Source organism: Meles meles, chromosome 12 (assembly GCF_922984935.1).
Source record: "Meles meles chromosome 12, mMelMel3.1 paternal haplotype, whole genome shotgun sequence".
Taxonomy (NCBI): Eukaryota; Metazoa; Chordata; class Mammalia; order Carnivora; family Mustelidae; genus Meles; species Meles meles.
The window spans coordinates 30,483,328-30,494,413 of NC_060077.1; the positions used below are offsets into that span (position 1 = coordinate 30,483,328).

The following is an 11,086-nucleotide window of genomic DNA, read 5'->3' on the forward strand; positions in this document are numbered from 1 at the left end:
TCTGCCCTTTGGGAGCCTTTTGGGCGCCAATTCTGACCGAGGTGATAGGCTAATTCAAATATCTACTAGGGTAAGTTGTAATCCAATTGGTCACTTATGTATGACCTAGCAGGACTGTGCAGCTTTCTCTGTGTGTTACAATCTCATTGGTCACCTGTGCGTGGCCAGCCCCGACCACATGGCCTTTGCCCTTAACAGCTAGTCTGTGAAGCAGAGAGGGGTCACTCTCTCTGTAAGAGGCGCGGCCCTGGCCGGTCAGTTTGATTCTTGATGCTTGGCGCGAAATCAAGCTTTGCTTGACCTTTGCTTTGTATCAGTCTCGCTCCTTTAATCACGGACCCATTATTGGGGGACCTAACAATATCTGTGTAACCGGCCCTCAGAATAATACATTGCTCGAAATACAACTTTAACTAATGAGGAGTTGTACTGGTCATGCAGGCATGCTTCAAGATGACCTTGAGAAACCCTACTAGCAGCCGGCCTCGGGTGGAGGGGATGATACATGTCCTTGAAGCCAAGCAGCTGGGGACACCCAGGCCCCTCTGCTCACTCGAGAGCTTCCCTTTTTCGTTGTCTCCCCTGCCTCAGAGAAAGCTTCTGGTTAAGGTAATCCCTTTAAGTGTGCTGGCTCAACTGCAAACCCGTGCTGCTGGACCCCACACACTTTACTCTCCTTTTTTCCTTGTTTACCTCTAAGACCTGTGACCAATGTATGACTCACATTACTCCTCATTTACCTAGTAGACCTATGGCTGTTGTATAACCTTCTGTTCTTCTTTATTGCCACCCTGTATTTGATAATACGGGACTGAGGAGTTGTTGGGGTGAGAGTCCTTCCAGCTGTCGCCCCCTGCTCCCTTCCTCTCACAGCTGACTTGTTTGTGCCTCATTCTTCTCCCGTGCACAGATCAGAAAGCGGCAAGTGGCGTCCAATAGGGACAAGAAACAAAACAGAAGAAGCCCCAGTGTGAGTTCTGCACAGCGGTGCCTTTTCCCCACTGGTGAGTTGTGGGTACTTAACCTCAGGGTGTGGGTAACCTAGAGAGCACAGATTATCGCTCTTGTGTGTGTTTGCTGAGAAGGCTCCTAAAGGCAGGAGGAGCAAAAGTCAGCGAGGGCAAACTTTTGGAGCTTTTAAAGGCAATTAAAGAACGTTGCTCCTGGTTCCCTACATTAGGGACTTTAGACCTACAGACATGGTCAGGAGTTAAAGTTTTGCATGCTAAAGGAAAACCGATTCCAATTACTATACAGTCTACTTGGACCCTTATTTGCTCTGTTCTGGAACCTTTTCAAACCCCTGATTCGAAGAGCGATAAGGAGTGTTCAGGAGAAAACTAAAAAAGAGGAACCTGAACATGCCACCCCGGAGAAAAAAGAACTTACTAAAGTCACTGTGAAGGGATATATAAAGGAGGAATTTCCTCTTCCTCCTTCTCCAATAATAGAACAAAAGGAGGGAACAATTGCCATTGTGCCCAGCAAGTGGCACCATCACCATTGGCTCCGCCATCCTATGAGAAGGCACCATTTAATGATAAGAATGAAAAATTCATGTTGTCAGCAATTCAAAAAGGCCTCATGGAAGCAAAACCTGCAGGAGACCTAGATGCCTTACACTTTGATGTCCTGGTTCCTGTTAAGGAACATGTCGCTCCAGGGTATGATCCCAACAACCCTAACAATATCTATGAGGCCAGGCCTGAGCCACTTCCCTTCAAATTATTGAAGGAATTAAAGCAGGTGGTACAGAACTATGGAGTTAATTCCCCATATACAACGGGGATCCTTCAAGGCAATCGACGCAGAAGGCAATCGACTTACTCCGGTTGGTTGGTTATTGCTAGCAAAAATCGACTTACTACGGTTGGTTGGTTATTGCTAGCAAAAAAAAGTCTTATCATCAAGTGAGTTTTTGCAGTTTAAAACATGGTGGTTCTTACACTGTTGGTGGGAATGCAAGTTGGTGCACCACTCTGGAGAACAGTGTAGAGATTCCTCAAGAAATTAAGAATAGAGCTTCCCTATGACCCTGCAATTGCACTGCTGGGTATTTACCCCAAAGATACAGATGTAGTGAAAAGAAGGACCATCCGTACCCCAATGTTTATTGCAGCAATGGCTACGGTCGCCAAACTGTGGAAAGAACCAAGATGCCCTTCAACAGACGAATGGATAAGGAAGATGTGGTCCATATACACGATGGAGTATTATGCCTCCATCAGAAAGGATGAATACCCAACTTTTGTAGCAACATGGATGGGGCTGGAGGAGATTATGCTGAGTGAAATAAGTCAAGCAGAGAGAGTCAAGTATCATATGGTCTCACTTATTTGTGGAGCATAACAAATAACATGGAGGACATGGGGTGATGGAGAGGAGAGGGAGTTGAGGGAAACTGGAAGGGGAAATGAACCATGAGAGACTATGGACTCTGAAAAACAACCAGAGGGTTTTGAAGGGGCGGGGGGGGTGGGAGGTTGAGGAACCAGGTGGTGGGTAATAGGGAGGGCACGTACTGCATGGAGCACTGGGTGTGATGCCAAAACAATGAACACTGTTATGCTGTAAATAAACAAATAAAAAAAATACAAAAAAAAAAAAAAACAAAACAAAACATGGTGGCAAGACCATGCAGAAAGAGCAGCTGCCCATAACACAGCTAATAATGTTCCGGGTGCAAGATCAGGTTCAAATGAGTGATCGCTCCGGCGTTGTTATTTGAGAGCCTGGGAGAGAATAGAAAGAATCCCAGGGAGAGAATTGCTTTTCTTTTCAGAATGTGGTACAGGGTCCTGAAGAACCCTATAGTGATTTTATTGTGAGATTACAAGAAGCTATTAAAAGACAGGTAAATAACCTCGAGGCTGCTGATACCGTTCTTCAGCTGTTGGCATATGAAAATGCAAGTGCTGATTGTAAGAAATTGATAGCACCCTTTAAAGGCAAGGGAACGTTAAAGGACTGTATTAAGCTATGCCAAGGAGTGGGGACAGAGACCTATAAAGCCGATTTGCTAGCTCAAACAATGGCTGCTCTGACCACAGAAAAATTTAAAGGAAAATGTTTCAACTGTGGGCAGACAGGGCATACTCAGTCTCAATGTAGGCGAAAAGGAAAATGCCCTCCACAAAATGCAAGACATAAGCCACCAGATCTCTGTCCTAAATGTAAAAAACATTGGGCAAATCAGTGTCATTCCAAATTCCACAAGGATGGATACCCCATCAGGGAAACTCCTTTCTCGGTAAGTCCTCAGCCCCGAAAAACAAGGGGGCCAATTCTCCCATAGCACCCAGCTTTCAGACAGATGTACCATGTTAAATTTATTACACGCTATGCCTGGTAGTGCTGGATTAGATATCCCTATTCCCAGAGATTATCTCAATGCCTGCCGAGCTTCACACTAAAATTCCCACTAAATTTTTTGGCCCTTAACACAAAAACTACTTGCTTTACAAGTCTTAGTTGAGGAGCAGCTAAGAAAAGGGCATATTGGAAGAATCTCACAGACCTTGGAATTTGCCTGACTTTGTTACTAAGAAAAAATCGGGAAAGTGGAGACTTACAACAGACCCACACGTGATAAATTCTATTATCCAACCTATGGGGGGTCTGCAACCTGGAATGCCTTCACCTAATTTAGTTCCAGGAATGGCCAGTAATTATCATAGATTTACAGGATTGCTTTTATACTATACCACTTGTTAAGGGATTGTCCCCGTTTTGCTTTTACTATTCCCAGTGTAAATTTAAAAGAACCAGCCAGACGATATATCAATGGAAAGTTTTATCACAAGGAATGTTAAATAGCACTACTATCTGTCAAGAACATGTGGCGAAAGTTATACAGCTGGTTAGAGATCAATATCCACAAATTTATCGTACCCATTATATGGATGATACATTGTGTGCAGCCCCAGATAATGTACAATTATAGGACGGATTTAATATGCTTCTGTTGCAATTTGAAAAGTACAAACTAATTATGGCTCCAGAAAAAATACAAACTACCACACCTTTCTCATATTTGGGGTTCACTCTGGACAGGACCTCTATTAAACTGCAAAAAGTTCAGATTCATAGAGGTAAGATTATGATATCAAATAACTTGCAGAAATTACTGGGGGACATTACTGGGATAAGACCTAAAATTGGAATTCCCACTTATGCTTTACAGCACCTATTTATTTGCCTCTTGAAAGGAAGATCCTAATTTAAACAGCCCTAGGACCCTTTCAAGAGAGGCCTTAAAGGAATTACAGTTTGTTGAAAATTAGATTCAGTTAATGCAGATGGATAGAGTTCAACCTAAAATACCCTTAGGTGATCTTATTTTTCATACCCCGCTTACACCCACTGGACCTAATTGTGCAGGGAGAATTAATCATAGAATGGACCTTTCTTCCAAATAATATGGTTAAAACACTCACTACATACATAGACCATATTGGTAGCATTATTCAGTTGGGAAGAAAAAGAACTCGTCAAATACAAGGGATATGATCCAAAAGTTACTGTTATGCTTTTAAATAAAATACAAATTGAAACAGCATTCCAGAATAATTTAAATTGGCAAATTGCCCTTAGTGGCTTTACTGGAAACACATATCATTACCCATCTTATTATTTCCTTTCTAAAGTGCACTGCTTTCATGCTTCCTAAAATTACCTCTAAAAATCCAATCACAGACGCCCCTACCTACTTTTCCAATGTCTCTGTAAAAGGCAAAGCTTGTTACTACGGTCCTACCTCAAGAGTCATTCCTACTACTGGTGTCTCAGCACAGAAATCAGAATTAATGGCGGTTATTATTACATTGTTTCAAGATGTTTCTTCTGCATTTAACTTGTTATCTGATTCTTTATATACAGTGTATGTTTTACAACATATTGAAACCGCTATTTTACATCAAATGTCTCCCTCCACTCATTATTTCGTCATCAACAATCCCTCATTCATCAGCGTTCTGCCCCTTTCTATGCTACACACAGCTGAAGTCACACTGGCCTTCCTGGGCCTTTGACTAAAGGTAATGAAATACCTGATTCTCTCGTTTTCTCAGCTTTTCAGGAAGCATCCGATTTTCACTCTCTCATGCATAGAAACCAAAAAGGACTTTGACACAAATTCCCTATCACTAAGGAACAAACAAATTCTGTTGCCCAGTCCTGCCCTTTTCGCGCTACCATCAGTCTGCCCGCACAGCCGGCGGGCCTCAATCCACGAGACATAACTGCAAATGAGATGCGGCAGATGGATGTCACTCACATCCCTCATTTGGGAAACAATCTTTTGTTCATGTCGCTGTAGATACACATTCTTGCTTTATAGGGACTACAGTCCAAACAGGAGGAACTGCTGCGCATGTTACTAGGCATCTCCATTCCGCCTTCACGGTCTTGGGAATGCCCAAAGCTATAAAAACTGATAATGCACCTGCTTATATTTCAAGTAAGCTACAGTCCTTTAATTTATGGAATATTAAACATTCCACCAGCATCCCATATAATCCTCAAGGACAAGGAATGTAGAGTGGCTAACCAAATCTTAAAATGACAGCTTTACAAACAAAAGGGCATACAAGGTCCCCCTCAAATACTAGCCAACTTTTATTTACTCTTAATTTTTTGAATCATGACGATAAAGACACTGCAGCAGTAGAAAGACATTTTGGTAAACAAAAACAAGACAATGTATATCCCCCAGTCTGGTGGGAAAATGTTACTCCTGATCAATGGCTCCCTGGTAACTTATTGGGGAAAAGGATACATATGTATATTACCTGAAGAGGCCATCGAGCCTGTATGGGTGCCCTCTCATTCCATAAAGGTTCATCATAAGCAAGAAGAGGAAAAAATTAAAGATAAAAACCAGTCCCGGGGCTCCTGGGCTGCTCAGTGGCTTAAGCCTCTGCCTTCGGCTCAGGTCATGATCCCGGTGTCCTGGGATCAAGCCCCACATCAGGCTCTCTGCTTAGCAGGGAGCCTGCTTGCCTTCCTCTCTCTCTGGCTGCCTCTCTGCCTACTTGTGATCTCTGTCTGTCAAATAAATTAATTTTAAAAAATCTTAAAAAAAACCCAAACCAGTCCCACTGATTATCTTAAGAGAGACTCACATTACAGAGCAGCCAAATCACAATACTTGGGATGGACCGAGTAAAGATTCCAACATGGGGTCAGATAAAGAAACTGACCAAGAAAGCAGAAGTAGTTCTGGAAAATGAACACCGTCCATTCACCACTAACAGCATGGCGGTAACTATGATGGCACTCATCACAGAAGCTGTAAGTTTTCCTGGATGTTACGCTCAAATAGATAACTTACTTTACTTATTATTGGGCGTGTATACCTAATCCTCCCCTTCTCTGCCCAGTAGAGTGGGAAGAAGATATAATACCAATTTATTTCAATGTATCAATATGGGTACCAAGAATATTGGATCCTAGATTGCGGTTTTTTTTTGTTTTTTTTGTTTGTTTTTTAAAGATTTTTATTTATTTATTTGTTTAGAGAGAGAGATCACAAGTAGGCAGAGAGGCAGACAGAGAGAGAGGGGGAAGCAGGCTCCCTGCTGAGCAGAGAGCCCGATGTGGGGCTGGATCCCAGGACCCTGGAATCATGACCTGAGCCGAAGGCAGAGGCTTTAACCCACTGAGCCACCCAGGCGCCCCTAGATTGCGGTTTTTGCCCCAAGAGGAGGGCACAAACATTAATCTTACCTTAGTATATCAAAATAGACCAATTGTATCGATAGTCTTTCCAGTTGTCTTATCCCTGATGATCAGAGACGGTTGGTGGTCTCTCCTATTAATAATAGTCTAATTAGGGGCACCTGGGTGGCTCAGTGGGTTAAGGCCTCTGCTTCGAGCTCAGGTCGTGATCTCGGGATCCTGGGATCGAGCCCCACATCAGGCTTTCTGCTCAGTGGGGAGCCTGCTTTCCCCCACTCTCTCTCTCTGCCTGCCTCTCTGCCTACCTGTGATCTCTGTCAAATAAATAAATAAAATCTTAAAAAAAATAGTCTAATTAAAAGTTCAGTTACTACTTTCAAGTTACTACTTAAGTTACTTTTAAGTTACTACTACTAATCCTTTCTACTAAAGGATTCCATGCAATGAATATTGGCAAGTGCAAATTGACACAGATATGGTCCAATAAGGGAATTCGTCCCTTTTGGGAGGATTGTTGAGCTTCTCACCCCAGTATCATCATTAATGATTCTACAGAGTTGTATGGGACTGGTCCCCTAAGGGCATGGTAGTCAACAATTGCACTGGGAGACCTTGCTCCTCTCATCCGACTTAAAATGGCAAGTTTCTGATCACCATGCCTTGCCACAAACCTCTACTCAGGGAAGTGCGCCTCTGATTTGGCGTGGGCTAGGACTTTCTGCACCATCCTCTTTTGCTGATTATTATAAAAGACAAAAGAATTTATGCAAAGTCACGACTGCTTTAAATCACCTAAGAGTTTGGAACAGCTCTTAACATTTATCAGTCCAGTCATTATGCATTCACCTTTTCCCTGATGAGGGAAGAATGGGTAAGAGTATGTTAGACCTTATGGTTTTGTTACCGGAAAAATGACTTTTGATCATAATAAAAGGGAAATACACTGTCGCAAATGTAAAATGTTCACCTGTGTGGATGGGAACGTTTATACAGACAATTCTGCCTTTCTCAGAGCTAGAAGAAGAATAGGCATTTGGTTACCAGTAAAACAACCACAGTGTTTGGGAAAGCTCTCCAGATATGCATGTACTTTTAACAGTTCTGAAGGACTGGGTCCATAGAACAAAAAGGTTTGTTGGACTGCTTGTAGCAGCTATTTTAGGAATTATAGTCATTACTGTTACAGCTACAACTGCAGGAATGGCCTTGCATCAAACTGTACAAACCACGCAATTTGTACAAAAGTGGCCCGAGAATGCTAACAAGGCCTGGAATCAGCAATCATAGATCAGAGATTAAATGAAAGAATTGCTGATTTAGAATCAGCCGTGACATATATAGGAGAACTCCTTCAAAACATAAAACTACACTCCACCTTTTATGTGATTGGAATGTCTCTTCCTTCTGTATTACTCCCTGTGCCTATAACGAATCAGAAATATCGTGGAGCAAGATGCGCCATCATATTACCAGTCATCATGGTGATAATTTGACTTTGGATATTAGACAACTTAAGATACTGTTCAAGGCATTACTCGCTCATCATTACAATCAGTTCCAGGAGTGAGTTTTGCACAAAGGATTAATGATACTCTGATCTAAACCCTTTTGGTTGGATCAAACAAACTGGTCTTGGCATTGTTGGAATGATAATTCTTTTTATTGCTGTAAAATCTTTTTATGCTTAGTCCTCAGATGGTGTATGAAAATCCTTCTGACAACGAATGGATCAAGAAGTTGCAAAATGGACTCTCCTACTTCTACACAAAGGGGGAAATGTAACTGTCTCTCAGAAAAACATATTGCTCAAAATACTGTTTTAACTAATGAGGACTTTTACTGCTCACGTAAGCATGCTTAAAGATGACCTTGAGAAAAACATGCACTAGCAGCCAGCCTCTGGTGCAGGGGGTGATACCCGTCCTTGAAACCGTCCTTGAAGCCATCTTTGAAGCTGAGCAGCTGGGGATGCCTGGCTCTCTCTGGGTGGAACACCTCCTGCTTCCCTTGTTTGTGGTCTCTCCTGCCTCAGAGAAAGCCTCCGGTTAAGGTAATTCCTTTAAGTGCGCCTGCTCAACTGCAAGCCCCCGCTGCTGGACCCCACACACCTTACTCCTCCTCCTGTTTAACTCCTTTACCTCTAAGGCTTGTCCAACCTAAGACTCGAATTCCTTCTTGTTTACCTACTAGACCTATGGCTACTGCATAACCTTTTCTTTTCTTTTTTTTTTTTTTAAAGATTTTATTTATTTATTTGACAGACAGAGATCACAAGTAGGCAGAGAGGCAGGCAGAGAGAGAGGAAAGCAGGTTGTTTGCTAAGCAGAGAGCCTGATGCGGGGCTCGATCCCAGGACCCTGGGATCATGACCTGAGCCGAAGGCAGAGGCTTTAACCCACTGAGCCACCCAGGCGCCCCTGCATAACCTTTTCTTCCTCTTTGTTGCCATCCTGTATCGACTAAATACAGGACTGAGGAGTTGTTGGGGTGACAGCCTTCCCGCTGTGCCCCTGCTGCCGCCCTCTCACAGCTGACTTGTTTGCTGATAGGAAAGCGGCATATCTGATAGGGGCACCTGGGTGGCTTAGTCAGTGGAGCGAAGGACTCTGGATTTCCGCTCAGGTCTTGAGCTCAGCGGTGTGGAATCGAGCCCCACGTTGGGCTCCCTGTTCAGCATGAAGTCTGCTTGAGGATTTCTCTCCCTCTGCCCCTCCTCCTGCTGGTTCTCTCTAAATAAATAAATAAATACCTAAAAAAAACCTGATAAAGGGCTGTTATCCAAGACATACACAGAACTCTTAAAACTCAATAAGAAAATGAACAGTTTTCTTTCTTTCTTTCTTTTCTTTTCTTTTTTTTTTTTTTATTTTATTTGACAGAGCATGAGCAAGAGCGGCAGGCTGAGAGAGAGAGAAGCAGGCTCTCTGCTGAGCAGGGAGCCTGATGCGGGGCTCGACCCCGGGAGCCTGAGATGACCCAAGGAGAAGGCAGCTGCTTAACCAACTGAGCCACCCAGGCACCCCATGAACAGCTTGATTTAAAAAATGAGCTAAAGACAGTAACAGATACACTCCTGACAAATACGCATATGAAGAGGGGTGCCTGGGTGGCTCAGTCAGCGAAGTTTCTGCCTTTGACTCAGGTCATGATCTCAGGGTCCTGGGATCGAGCCCCGCATCGGGCTCTCTGCTCAGTGGGGAGCCTGCTTCCTCCTCTCTTTCTGCCTGCTCTCTGCCTCCTTGTGATCTCTGTCAAAACTTCAAAAAAAGTAAGCTCATGGCAACAGGGACTCTTGTTCATTGCCACTGGGAATCCAAAATGCTATATCCACTTTGAAAGACAGTTTGGCACTTTCTTAGAAAACAAAGCAACATCTTACCCTATGACCCAGCAATCATGCTCCTCAATATTTACCCAACCGAGTCAAAAAAGCATGTTGACACAAAAACGTGCACGTGGATGTGTAGAGCAACTTTATTCCTTATTGCAGGAACATGGACGCCACCAAGATGTCCTTGACTGGGTGAGTGGGTAAAATAAACTGTGCTTTGCCCAGACGATGGAACATCTTTCAGCACTAAAACAAAATGGGCTAGTGAGCTGTGCAAAGACATGGAGGAACCTTAAATGCGTATTACTAAGGGGAAGAAGCCAATAGGAAAAGGCTACGTGCTGTCTGATTCCAACTATAGGATGTTATACAAAAGGTAAAATGATGAAGACAGCAAAAACTCAGTGGCTGCCAAGGATCAGTGGGAAGGGAGGGGTGATTTGTTAGAGCAGAGAGGATTTTCAGGCCAGTGGAAATACTCTGTATATCACAGTGGTGGTGCACGTCACATCTGTCCAACCCAGAGAATGTACAACACGGCCTTGGGTGTTAATGTGTCCATGTAGGCTCATGGATAGTGACATGGGGACCTCACTGGTGGGGGATGTTGGTGATAAAGGAATCATCCCTGCCTGTGAGGGGGTAGGAGGCATATGGGAAATCTCTGTATTTTCTTCTCCGTTTTGCAGTGAAATGAAAACCGCTCTGAAAAAAAAAAAATCTTTCAAAACATTTTAAAAGATTTATTGATTTTAGAGGAGTGGGGAGGGGCCAACAGAGGGAGACAGAGAGGGAATCCCAAGCAGACTCCCTGCTCAGCAGGGAGAGGGTGGCAGGACTCAATTCCATGGTGCTGAGATCATGACCTGAGCTGAAATTGAGGTGGGTTGCTCAACCGAACGAGCTACCCAGGCGCCCCCAAAAGTTTAAAAAATTTGTGGACAGGTTCTCCCTCTGTTTGTGCGTGCGTGTGTGTGTGTGTGTGTGTGCATGCGCGTGCATGTGTGTGTTGGGGGCAGCCTTGGGGACAGCCTTGCTGGGAGGAGAACTCCAGGGCTGCTGTGACCACTCACTGGC

The 11,086-nt window shown here is 43.6% G+C and overlaps 1 long non-coding RNA gene across 2 annotated transcripts; it reads left to right on the top strand.

The window, feature by feature from the left end:
- The first annotated feature begins 312 nt into the window (after positions 1-312).
- Positions 313-10,302, top strand: LOC123954456. Of its 2 annotated transcripts, XR_006821083.1 has the most exons (4): positions 313-609; positions 911-1,004; positions 8,367-8,728; positions 10,169-10,302. It is a non-coding gene; the product is annotated as an uncharacterized LOC123954456 (long non-coding RNA). The 2 variants fall into 2 exon arrangements; XR_006821082.1 differs by lacking the exon at positions 313-609 and having other exon boundaries at positions 860-1,004.
- Positions 10,303-11,086: the final 784 nt, after the last annotated feature.